The 12,873-nt window shown below is 40.3% G+C and overlaps 1 protein-coding gene across 3 annotated transcripts in view; it reads left to right on the forward strand.

The window, feature by feature from the left end:
- Positions 1-12,873, forward strand: part of LOC126354357 (peroxisomal leader peptide-processing protease-like) — a 1,193,162-nt gene that overhangs the window by 69,913 nt on the left and 1,110,376 nt on the right. For all 3 annotated transcript variants that reach the window (XM_050003932.1, XM_050003933.1, XM_050003934.1), the window contains exon 2: positions 662-733. The gene's annotated coding sequence lies outside the window, so the exon portion shown is untranslated. The remainder of the gene's footprint in view (positions 1-661; positions 734-12,873) is intronic.

Below are 12,873 nucleotides of genomic sequence, written 5' to 3' on the forward strand. Positions count from 1 at the left end.
GCATACATGCACTGTCACTAAGGTGGCATAATGCCATCACATTGAATCTAGATTATATTGAAAACAGGGTATTTTTTAGTCAAAAGACTGAGAAATAATATTGTGTATTGGAATCATGAAAAAAAAAACAACTACGGAGATAACAGGAAAAAAGTGCTGCATTACTTACTTAATGCCTCTCATATTTCACTATATCAAATGAATGTTCAGGGAAGAACAAAACATTAGTGTAGGCAAAATGCATGTATCATTAACTAATACTTGCTTTGTGACTGGTATTAACATTGAAAATACTTCATTTCCATCTTACAGTCACAGGCTCTCTATTGCATATCATGGCATCTAGTTTTCACGTCAACAGAAACAGTAGTAGAAGAACTATAAACTAAATGTAAATATTGTAAACTTTTTATCTACAACACGTCAGTTAAAGATATTTACTGGAATGTTGCCTAACAGTGTTTAAATCTGATGTAGATAACAAGTCTTGTCCTTTGCAAATGAATGATCATAATTTTATGACATACCTTAGCTGTTGGATAAAGTTGCAGTACCTTTTTGTCTCAAAAATGTAAATACAACTTTTTGGTTTTTCTTGCATTTGTGTTCAGAGATTTATTGGCTCATTCTTTAACATGTTGTATCACTGTCTTTTTTTCAGGAGTGCTGTTAACAGAGATATATATCTTTTACATCCTGAAGTGGAATTTATGTATGATTTGGTAGTCATGTGGTAAGTTATGACCATTTATTTGTTTTTGTGTTTCAAGAATTCACAGTTTTTCACTGTGATTATTTGTTTGATGACAGATGAGTTGCCATGATAGAAATTAACTTATTTTATTCAGACCAGAACATAATGGAGCTACCAGTCTTTTGATTAATCTACATTCAGTGAGAATTTTCACTTAGTAAGACAATCGGTCTAGAAAATTAACTTAAAAATATGAGGATAGTTTGAAAAGTTCTGGGAATGGAATAGGAAAAAAGTATTTACACCACTGAAACTTTTTTATTTTGCTCTGTAGTCTCCTTGTAGATTAATGCACTTGGTCCAATGATGTCCCACTGCCTCTATCCCATCTCGAAAATGAGTTTCCTTCAGGCCTGCAAAATAGTTGCCAACTCTGGCTATCAGTTCTTTGTTTGAAGTGAATCTTCATCCACCAAGAAAAATTTTCAGTTTTGGGAAGAGCTGGAAGTCTGATGTAACCATATCAGGTGAATAAGGCAGGTGTGGGAACAATTTGTACCTTAGTTCGTGTAATTTTGCCACAGCGACAGCACATGTGTGCGGACTTACATTACTTCCTTCCTTGCTAAACCTGGTCTTTTTCATGTACTATTTGTTGCAATTTGTCTAGAATGTTAACATAGTATTCTCCATTAATTGCTTGCCCAGTGTGTAGATAATCTACAAATAGAATCCCCTTTGCATTCCAGAACACTGATGCTATGACATTTCCCACCGAAGGAATTGTTTTTGCTGGCAGAGAATCAGCATGTTTCCACTGCTTTGACTCTTTTGTCTTTGGGGTATAGCAGTGCGTCCATGTTTCATTTGTGATTACAAACTGTCGCAAAAATTCTTGTTTGTTTCTCCACAAACGGGCCAAACATTGTTCCGATATGTCCAGCCCCATGCGTTTTTGATCCAGCGTCAAGAGTCATGGCACCCATCTTGTAGATAATTTTTTTCATTTCTAGTTCTTCAGTTAAAATGTGATATATCCTTTCAGATGACATCTGGCAAGCGTGAGCAGTTTCACACACTTTCAATTGGCGATCCTTCATGACCGTTTTGTGCACTTTTGCAACAATTTCTGGAGTAGTGACACTTCTTGGCTGACCACTGCGCAGATCATCATCTAGACTCTCCCAACCAAATTTAAATTCATTGGCAACAGCTGAATATGTAGGAGCAGAGTCCACCAGTGTATTCGGGAAATCGGCATCGATGTCCTTTGCTTTCATACCTTTCTTTACAAAGTACTTAATCACTGCTCAAATCTCCATTTTCTCCATCTTTGCAAATCACTGCACTGGAACAACAGAGCCATGTCACCACCACAGCTCTCTTCCAGGGACACTGACAACACACGTGTTTACAGTCAACAGTCCAATGAATATCATGTGAGTGACTCGTTGCACTAGCATTGACTTTTCGTGATGATTCTGAGAACTTTTCAAACCACTCTCGTACTTTGGTCAAAATGGAATGTAAACAGAAAGTGAGACTCAAGAGTACATGTAACTGTAATCAACCACAAAATGCTTACTAATCAGCAGATGGTCACAAAAATAGAAAAAGCAGACACTGACTCTATAAGTTTCTAGTTTTCTCCCATTTATTCAGATTTTCACGTAATGTGTACTAGATGGGAAAACCTCATCTTCAGTTTTACTTTTGTTCTTAAACAACGTTTTCCACATGTAGTTAAGATTGCTTCTACAAAACTTAATTTACAAAAACTGGAAAAGATTATTGAATTGACTTGTCTGTTCCAAGAGTCTCTTCGTTGTCATTCATAGATCCCATCATGAAGGAGAACATTTAGGGATGTGGAATAAGTCAAGATATATCTTAATAAATCTCCAAATCCAAAGCCCTTCCTTGATGAGTGAAACTCATTTCCAAACATGAGTTTATACAAAACTTACCAATACCCAACAATAACTACACTTTGACAGCTGCCACTTATGCTACATCAGATGCTACCTTTCCTACAGCCCAGTCTTCTGTGGCAAACATATCTTCTCTACCACCAAATCCCTCATCACCCACGCTGGCAACCTCATTCAGACTTTCCTCTCCTACAGCTACCTCCCCCTCTCACCCTCTGGTTAATACAGTTCCCACTTCCAAAAATACTCAGGAGCAGATCCCCCTACCCACATCAATTATTACCACTGAGACCACAGATGCCTCAATATCTTACTCTGCCAACACTATGACCTCAAATCAAGGCCTGAAATGAATTACTTTCTCCCTAAAATACTCCCCATACCAACCACTGCAGCCTTCTGTTGCCATACCAACCTCCTTAATGTCATCCACTTTGTATGCTAACATATGTTTTTCACAGTATGGTGTTTCATGCAGGAATTATACCAACATCAAACTGGCTGAGCCCTTGAATGAACTACCTGTCTTGAGACATCCTGTGCTCACTTGCTAAACATGCTCTGCACATGATGCACTGGCTCTTTGGATCCTCCCACATGATACAAGTTTCCCTGAATTTGGGAGATGAGAAGTTTCTCTCCAACACATCTTTCCAACCTTCTACCATCCTGGACTAAACTCCACATCTTTCCAACCTTCTACCATCTTGGACTAAACTCTGTTAACGTACGTCCTCATGCTCCTTTGATATTATTTATTTAGTCATGCAATTATTTTCTGTATTCCTGTTTTATCTCCATTCTCCTCTCCTACCACCTCCCCCCCCCCCCCCCCGCCCCTCTCTCTCTCTCTCTCTCTCTCTCTCTCTCTCTCTCTCTCTCTCTCTCTCTCTCTCACACACACACACACACACACACATATTCTCTCTCTGTTTTTTCTCCATTCCTTTTTCAATTTATTATTGCACTGTTCACTCCACTTCTCATTTCTATTTTTCTGTCCATCTTTATTTCTCTTCCTCTGCCCTTATATCATCTCCGGAATGAAGCTGCCTCAGTGTGTATCAGTATGCTATCTGTGACTTCCTATTCTCCAACACCTCTTTGTTTGTCTTTTTTCCCTTCCTCCTCACAGCAGATGGATCCTCCCACCCTGCTTCTAATCTTCTCTAGCCTATCCCTCCTTGAGGATGAGACCAATAGTTCTGAGAGCTAGGGTTAGTTTGTCTTTTTGCTTATAGAGGTTAAGTCTAGGATGATAGAATAACAGGGTATCTTCCCAACTTTGGAGCTGATTTCCAGGTGTCTTAGAGAGCATATTCAGCCCTGGAGACAAGGACGTGTTCTCCTGTTCTCCACCATATACAGGGTGTTTGTTTTAACTTGGAGGAGCTAAATATTTTGGAAAAATATGCATTGTGCAACAAAAATGTTCCAGATGAAATGTTAATATTTTCAAGAGGCACATTTGTGTTTGGAAAACTGGCCATCCCCATGAGAGGGTGGGGCAATGTTTTATCTGCAACCCATTTTCTATTGCAGATTCGGATTATGGACCAAAATATACTTAAGATTTATCTGAAACATTTCTTTCCATTCATGGTAGAGGTTGTTGTAGTCGGTGCGAGAGTTATGGCTGTTGGAGAGAACAACACACTGAAATCAGTTACTCCAATGGTGACATTAGATAGGGCACTCCTGATAGTGTGTGGACTCATTGTTATCAACCCCAAAGGGATCAGAATGTTAAATGTAGGTTATTCACCAGATTGTCAGATGCCTAAACATAAAAGTTTTGCTGCGCAATCAAATTTGCAAAATTTAAATATGATGCATCAATTGTTTAGAACAAAGAAGTTAACATTTTTATCAAAAATGTAAAATAGAATCAAATGAGTTGTCACTTAATTGCAAAAACTGAATTTTTTCGATTACAGTGCCATCTACCACAAATGGAAAAAATATTTTTGGTGAAACCTAGATATTTTTTGGCATAGAAGCCTGCCCCCCCTCCTCTCTCCACACCCCAATGGGTAGTTTGAGGGGGAGGAGGGTTGGGGAGGGGTAGTTTTAGCACAGAAAATATTTACTTTTCAAATGGAACTTTTTTTGCACGATGGGTATTTTTCATGATATCTAGCTGTCCCAAGTTAAAACAAACACCCTATAAATCAAGTTAACTCTGTCCTGGGCAGCCTCCAGTGCTCCTTCCCTTTTAGTATGGTTGTGTACATTACTGATAGAGAGTGATTCATATTTTTAAGAAAGATTTTACATTCTACATGTATTCTTCTAAAAGCTTTAAGTCCAAGGAATGGCAACTAATGTAGGAGGGAGGGAAGGAAGGTTGGGGCATCAACCGATATAACATTTGTGTGAAAAAAAATGGTGAGGAGGCTTGTGCCAAATGATATGTTGCATTTGGAAAAATGGAGAGGGGCATGCCAAATGATATGTTACTTGTGTGAAAAAATTTTCTCATATTGGTCGTGGTGGTACCTTATACCTAGCAGTAAATACTAGTGGGCAAGAAATGGTTCCATGCTCAGAGAATACTGGAAGAGAATGCTCCCTGCACCTACATCCTTATTCAGCTACTATTGAAATTGTATATACAGACATATCCAAGATCTTACAAATAAGTCTTTGTATCAGAATGTTTTTACATGTTGTGTATCCCACACCAGCCCAGCCCAGGAACTGAAGGTCAAACTGATGAGTTCTACAACCACATACATGAAGGTTTTGTTTCTGCAATGAATATGAATATTTTACATTTTACTTGTCATAAAATGCGAGTGTACCAATTTGTTCAAGAGATAAAATGCCATAAAATCAAAATACACAGATGAGCCAAAAAATTGTGTCCGCTGCCCACTGTGACGTCATATGCTGTCTGGTGGCACTAAGGGCACATGATGCAGTAACATAAGTGTATGAGGAGAGCAGAGATAAATGAGGAATCATTCTAGTGATAAGTGGCGCAAATGGGGAAACCTGCCGACTTAAGTTAATTGGGACAAGAGGCAGATCGTTGTGGCCCAGTGCCTGGGAGTGAGCAACTCAGAATTGATGAAGCTGGTCGGCTGTCCATGCATTGCTCTTGTGAGCATCTACGGAAAGTAGTTGAAAAATGCTGAAACCATGAATAGACGAGAGGAAGTTGAACATCCATACCTTACCACACAACATATGGTTTGGAGGCTTACCCACTCTCTAAAGCATGATAGGTGGTGATTTGTGCCAGATCTTATGACAGAGTACAGTGCTAGAGCAGACACGAGTGTTTTGGAGCACGCTGTCTAGTGCACAGTGTTGAAAATGGTGTTCTGCTGCAGTGGACCCCTATATGTTCCCAGTTGACCCAACAACATCATCAGTATGATTACCATGGGCATGGGATCATCAAGATTTACTGTTAAACCAGGTCGATAGTTGTATCCAGATACTCTGTCACCCAGGCATACGGCTGCTCGAAACATGCAGCACGCTACAGATGCAGGCCAGTGGGAGCAGTATTATGTTATGGGGGACATTCACCTGGGCTTCCATGGGACCTGTGGTAGTAATTGAAGGCACAATGACAGCTGTGGACTATGTGAACATTATTAAGGACTCCTGTAACCCCTTATGCTTGATGGCTTCCCCAACAATGATGGCATCTTCAGCAGGGTAACTGTGCATGTCACAAGGCCAGAATCATGCTCCAATAGTTTGAGGAACATGATAGTGAACTCAAATTGATGTCTTGGTCATCAAATTTGACTTCTCTGAATCCAATGAACCCCATGGGGGACACTATCAGGTGCCAGCTCCATGCTTACAAACCAACTGCCTGTAAATTACGGGAAGTATGAAGCATGTGCATAGTCAGCTGGTGGCACAAACCTCTGGAAAGCTATCAAGGATTTGTCAAATCCATGGCATGCAGAATCACTGCTGAATTGCATTCCAGAGATGGACCAACATACAGGTGGTCATAATGTTTTGGCTCATCAGTGTATGTAATCAAACGAATGTACACTGTTTTTGGTTCTAGTCCACTCATTTCTGGTGTCTCGCTTGAAAAAGGCAGTGCTGGAACTTCAGTTTCTACAAAACAATTCATAAGCATTTTGAAACAGTCAATCAGAATTAACAAAAGGGCTACTTGGAATCTTGTTCCTCCATGACAATATACCCACGCACAGAGCAATCAGGTGCAGTCATTTCTTGAGAAGCCCCAAATCCAGATGATTCTGAATCCATCTTAGACTCCAGATCTGCTCCCATATAATTTATTTCTTTCTTTGCCAAAAAGAGGAGGAGGCCATTGGTCATTGGCATACCTGGAAGCAAATGTCTGCCCTCAGATAACTTTCCCAAGAAAACAAATTGTGTAGCCTTTACTAAGTAATTTGAGAATATTTGCTGATGTGTTCTACTCAGAGGAGACTATTTAATGTTCTGGAGGTATGCTTCCTGGAGAGAAAAACAGGAATTTTCATTACTATTTCAGAACTTTTAGTGATTATTTAATAGTAAAGATTGTGTATTCTAATCCCTGTGCTGCACATAGTTTTATTCCATCAAAAACATTAATTGTAGCACAACACGTGTTGCAGATAGTCAATATTCCATTTGGAAATTGTCTGTGGCTGTGGTTAAACCTTTCTCTGACCTATCCTTTCTCCCCGGTGGAGCTAGTGCAACATATCATTAAGAATAACATCTGTGCAGTTTGGCAATTGGAAGAAAGATGACAGGTGATTGAAGCTATGAACTGAGCTTGTGTACTCAGTGAATTAGGGGAATCTTAAACCTACGAACACATACAGCTGTTTGAGAGCATTAGTGACACAGCTGTGATATGTGTCACTAATTTTTGAAGGTGGTTTTAGTTTCTGAGGGGAAGAATGGTTGCAGTCCTTGGAAATTTTAATGGATATTCTAATGTGACACAGTTCAGATTCAGAAAAAATGAATTACATTATTATCTTTTCCTTGAAGTCTTACTTTGTTTTTACAGCAGTATACATGCAACTGGTTAGAGTGGTTGCTTAATATATGTTTCTCATGTGACCAAATAAATAGCTTATATCATCATAAAACATGACCACTTTTAAATTGCAATTCAAATCCCACATTCTCCAACCTTAGTGTTCAACAACATGTACTTCCTTTCACTGCCATCGTAACTATTCTGGTTTAGAGAATAACTGATGATAACATTTCTCTAGTAGTAGCAGTTTTTCAGTGTCATAAACTCTGTATGTATATCAGTGAAATTCAGTAGTTTTGCCAGTGGAGCATCACAGGTTATAGAAAGTGCAGAAGAGTGATGTTTCTTGTATCTTGATAAACTAAAAATCTTGATGAAATATCACATAAAATGCAAACTGATGAATCGGATACAAGTCACAAACTAGCGTGTTTGTGCTCCATAGAGGCCTGCTTGGTTTCAGGTGTGCAGTGGTAGGCGCGCGACTCATCACAAGTGACGATTCCTCTCAGGAAGTCATGCCCTGCTGCGTGTTAAGTGATCCAAACTTCTCGTCATTTGTCTGATCCTTGTGGTCGTCTGTCAGGTTCTTAGGCACCCAACGAACACTAACTTTACGAAATTTGAACGCATCATGAACAACATCTGACACCGCACCATAGCAAATGCTGAACTGCTGCGATAAGGTTCGCACATGCACACAGTAGTTCAAAATTGCTGCTTCAGTGGCTCCGACATTCTCCGGGATTGCAGCTATTACCGACCGCCCGAAGCGTGATGAATCATTAAGGTTCACACTGCCCTCTTGGAAGAATGTACACAATTTGGGGACAGTGCTACAGTCCATACAGTTGTCCCCATACACGCCACGCGTGTCCCTGTGAATTTCACTCGGTTTATGCCCTTCGACACACAAATATCGAATTACACTTCGCTGCTCCTCACGAGTTGATGACAGTAACATGCGTGCCATTTTTACTTCGTAGTTCAGGCGTCTCTCGCTTGTGCTGCACATGAAAACAAAATACGCTCTGTAGCATAAACTTCAAATTAAATCATCGTGAAATTTCAACGTTCCAGCTGCAATACCAGGGGAGAAAAAAAATTGTTTTACGTTACTTTCCGATCCACCCTCATATCTTCAGGCTCGTAGTAAAAACATTGTAATTTACAACGGCAGTTTTTCTCCATCCCATGAGACTTTAATTTAATCTCCGTTTGTCTGAGATAAGCGGCCATGATTTATTCTTTGCTTCGTTAGCTGGTGACCTGCTTCCATACTTTCACTACAGGCATCACTCATGAGCTCACCTTATATATCAACATTTTTACAAAATTGCAGATACTTTAGTGCATTACACAAAAACCTACACATAAAAGCTTAATTTGCCCACAATATACACAATTACAACAATGTTTGATGAAAACTGTTTGTCAGGGCTGCAACCTATATGGTTATTTACTTTAAATACCAGCACTCACCCCCCCCCCCCCCCCCCCCCCCCCCCAATGAACCATGGACCTTGCCGTTGGTAGGGAGGCTTGCTTGCATCAACGATACAGATAGCCGTACCGTAGGTGCAACCACAACGGAGGGGTATCTGTTGAGAGGCCAGACAAACGTGTGGTTCCTGAAGAGAGGCAGCAGCCTTTTCAGTAGTTGCAGGGGCAACAATCTGGATGATTGACTGATCTGGCCTTGCAACATTAACCAAAATGGCCTTGCTGTGCTGGTACTGCGAACGGCTGAAAGCAAGGGGGAACTACAGACGTAATTTTTCCCGAGGGCATACAGCTTTACTGTATGGTTAAATGATGATGGCAACAGATTCAGGATAAAGAAAAACTGTTCCCTCTCTATTTCGTAAACAGTGGATGTTGAAGACGCATGTATACAATGTATGAATAAATTCCCTTTTACGGACTTTGGGGAGTTGTAGTGTGGACCAAGATAGTTCAGTTTAAGGTAGGAACTCATGTGCAGAAAGGTACCCTTTTTCTGCTACGCGCAAAATTCGAGAACACTCTTGCTGCTTGACATCTGTGTCTATATACGAACAGGGGTCAGTGTGACATCAACTCAGATACGGTACGTCTGTATAATGTTCCGGTACAAATGATCCATGGTCCTCCAGCATCCACTGCAGCCATAATCAGTGGCAGGCGGTCTCGCACGGACGCCAGAGAGGTTTCGTAAATCAAGAATTTCATTTGATCACACAAGCAGTAGTCTAGCTGGTTCAAGGCCGGTGAAATGCAAGCCAAGCAATTGGTCTATCATGATTTATCCACCTTTGCCCGCTTCGTTGGTCCAGATGATTGCACGTGAAAAATGAGGTGGTGCACCATCATGTTGGAACCAAATATTTAGGTGCACGTGCGGTAGTACATCTTCCAAGAACCCATGCAGTCACTGTCAAGGAATCACAAGCATGTGGCACCCATGAGATGTGGTAGATGATGGTGCGGTCCAGTCATACATCTATCCAGGATCCCCTGCCCACATGTTCACACTGTATAATTCCTGAAATCAATGGGAGTGCACAGCATGTGGATTTTCACTAGCCCACATATGACTGCTGTGGGAACTGAGATCACCTTCCCTGCTAAACTTGGCTTCATCTGTGTAAAGAATCATACATGGGAAATTGGGCTTGTCCAAACAACGGGCAAGAACCTCCTGCAGAACAGGGCTTGTAACTCAAAATCCTGTGGCTGCATCGCCTACACCTTTTGGAAGTGGTATTGGTATAACTGATACTTATGGAGAACCCGCCAGACAATTTGGTGATCCATGCTCAGTCTACCTGCTATGTTTCCGATACTCGTCGTCGTGTCCTCTTCCACTGCATGAACTACAGCCTCTTCACACTTAGGTGTGTGGCGCTGCCGTTGAGCACCACAGTTGACCCTGCTCGTGGTGAATGTATCCGCCTCGGAGGCCGGCTGGTACTCTGTGGCAATGAGGCAGTATGGAGGTGGCTGGCGGTGTGGAAAATGCTGCACACACAACTAACGAGCAGCCCACCCACTGCACCCAGATTAGCTGTACAATACAATCGTGTAGTTCACCATGGACAACAACACACTGAAAATGAAATGTATGTATAGCGTGGATTCCGAATTGTTGTGAATGATTGCTATTGTACATTAGTCCAGTATGAATATAGTTCACAAGCCAACAGTAGGTAAAAGTCTCTCTCGGCAAATCACAAACTCAACGGAACGGCATGTAAACAAACCTGTAGTGGGCATAGGACGTCAAGTGATAGGCGAAAGACAAGATACCCTAGTCAGTGTCGCTGAAACTGCACGAGATTTGAACGTGTGTTGTGCTCTTTTTCGTGTAGCGAGAAAACGGTTTTCAGACATAAGTGTCTGTGCTAAGCTTGACCGTCTTTGTCTCCACTACAACTCATCAACGTAAAACGGCTTTAGTTACACTCGGTGTAAATGCTGTTTATACATGGTGTTCGGAAATTCCCGTTACAAACTTCTATCTCTTGTAGAGGGGAGTGAGTAGATAATACTCTGAGTAGGAACCTGTGTCCGGAAACGTAGCTCTTCCGTTCTATAATGGTTACAATTAAGATATGTAACGCGTTCACGTCTGCTGAGGGAAAAGGGAAAGTCTCAGAGTTGCTTGTCCCCGTATGCAATAGGGTGGACGGGATTATGTATACAAACTCCTATAGACTTCTTGTAGGGTCGTATGCAAAGTTTAATTTACAAGACTCCTATAAAGACAGAAGAAGATCCCCTGGCACGAGTTCGTACCAGAACGTGCTTCAAGCTACAATGTCTGTAACAACGTTGTTTATCGCCACATCGAGCCGTTTTTGTAAAGCATCACCAGTGTTCTGTACGTACAGTAAGTTAGGTTGTTATTTGTTTTGGAATAATGTAAACACGAAAGGTTTAACTGTTAATAGAAACAAATGTGGTTAAGTGATAAACAAATGTTTCGTTATGTTTCCTTTCGAATTATTACGTAAGAATTGTACTGCGTCACGCATAATTGAGTTCCTCAAGCGGAAGTGAGTGAGTTAAATATCTGAATTGAAACCATTGTAGAACGGAAACGGTACTTTCCGAACATGGATTCCTATTCAAAATACTGTATACTCAATCCCGTCTCCAAGTCCTAGAAGTTTGTAACTAGAATTCCTGTAGTATACAGTGTTAGATGCTAGTAGGAGACAGATTCTTGCTAAAATTCAGACACAAGGCTTCCTTTCCTATGTTCTTTCTTGGGCCTATCGTGATAGAGTAGCATTATGAATCTCATTCCACTTAGGTGCGCGGTGTACCATCTTTGTAGATATTGTGGTTTGGTGTAACGATTTTGCTTTGATATTTTCTTGCAGTGTTTAGAACAACATGCTTCAAAATTTTCAGTTAACAGTTCTAGAAATTTGTTGGTAGATTCGTTTGCACCTGCAGTGGTTATTATTTTATCCCATTTTACTATATGCAATTTACTTATCAACTTGTTTAGCTTTGATTCATTAATTGGTCTTATAATTTTTCTACAGTCAGTGGAAGTTTCAGTTGCTTTACTGTTAAGAGTTTGTCTGAACCATAGTCCCTCATGATCTTAAATGCCTAGTTTGATTGTGCTGAATTCTGTTTTGTTTAGATGAAAATTACAAATTATGTTATCTAGACATGCTTCCTGTCTTGTGGATTTGTCATTTACGCAACTGAAGTTAAGCGATCTTAATGTATATGGCAAGTAATCAACCTTTCTATTCTTAAACCTAATGTCTATATTGATATCACGAAATGTTAGTACTCTGTAGTTTTTGTATTTGAGTAGCAAGAGTATCAGTTTCTCCAGAAGCTCCACAAACAGGTCTTCATTGTGTTTTAGGGGAGGGGGCGGTATACTGAAGCTATTATAATTTCCTGGTTTGGCAGCATTATGGCTGCAGCTTCAAATTTTGCTTCTATGCACATTCCGCTTGCATCTATAACTTTGTTGATTAGATTCACACTATTTTTATCATACACAGATACACCACCGTGCTTAATGCTTGTTCTATAGTAGCTAGTTGCCAATTCATATCCAAATGGTATACTTAATTTTAGTTCCTCATTGCTAAGCCAGTACTCATTTATTGAAATAACAATGCAGTTTAAGTTTTCAGCCAATACTGAAGTTTATTAAGTTTGTTTTTAAAAGAACATTATATTTGTATTTATATTACTGTGGTTTTGCTATAGCCTTTCAGCAAAAAATCATTGAGATGGGATGGGACTGCTGC

The sequence above is a fragment of the Schistocerca gregaria genome, chromosome 3 (genome assembly GCF_023897955.1).
Source record: "Schistocerca gregaria isolate iqSchGreg1 chromosome 3, iqSchGreg1.2, whole genome shotgun sequence".
In the NCBI taxonomy this organism is placed as follows: domain Eukaryota; kingdom Metazoa; phylum Arthropoda; class Insecta; order Orthoptera; family Acrididae; genus Schistocerca; species Schistocerca gregaria.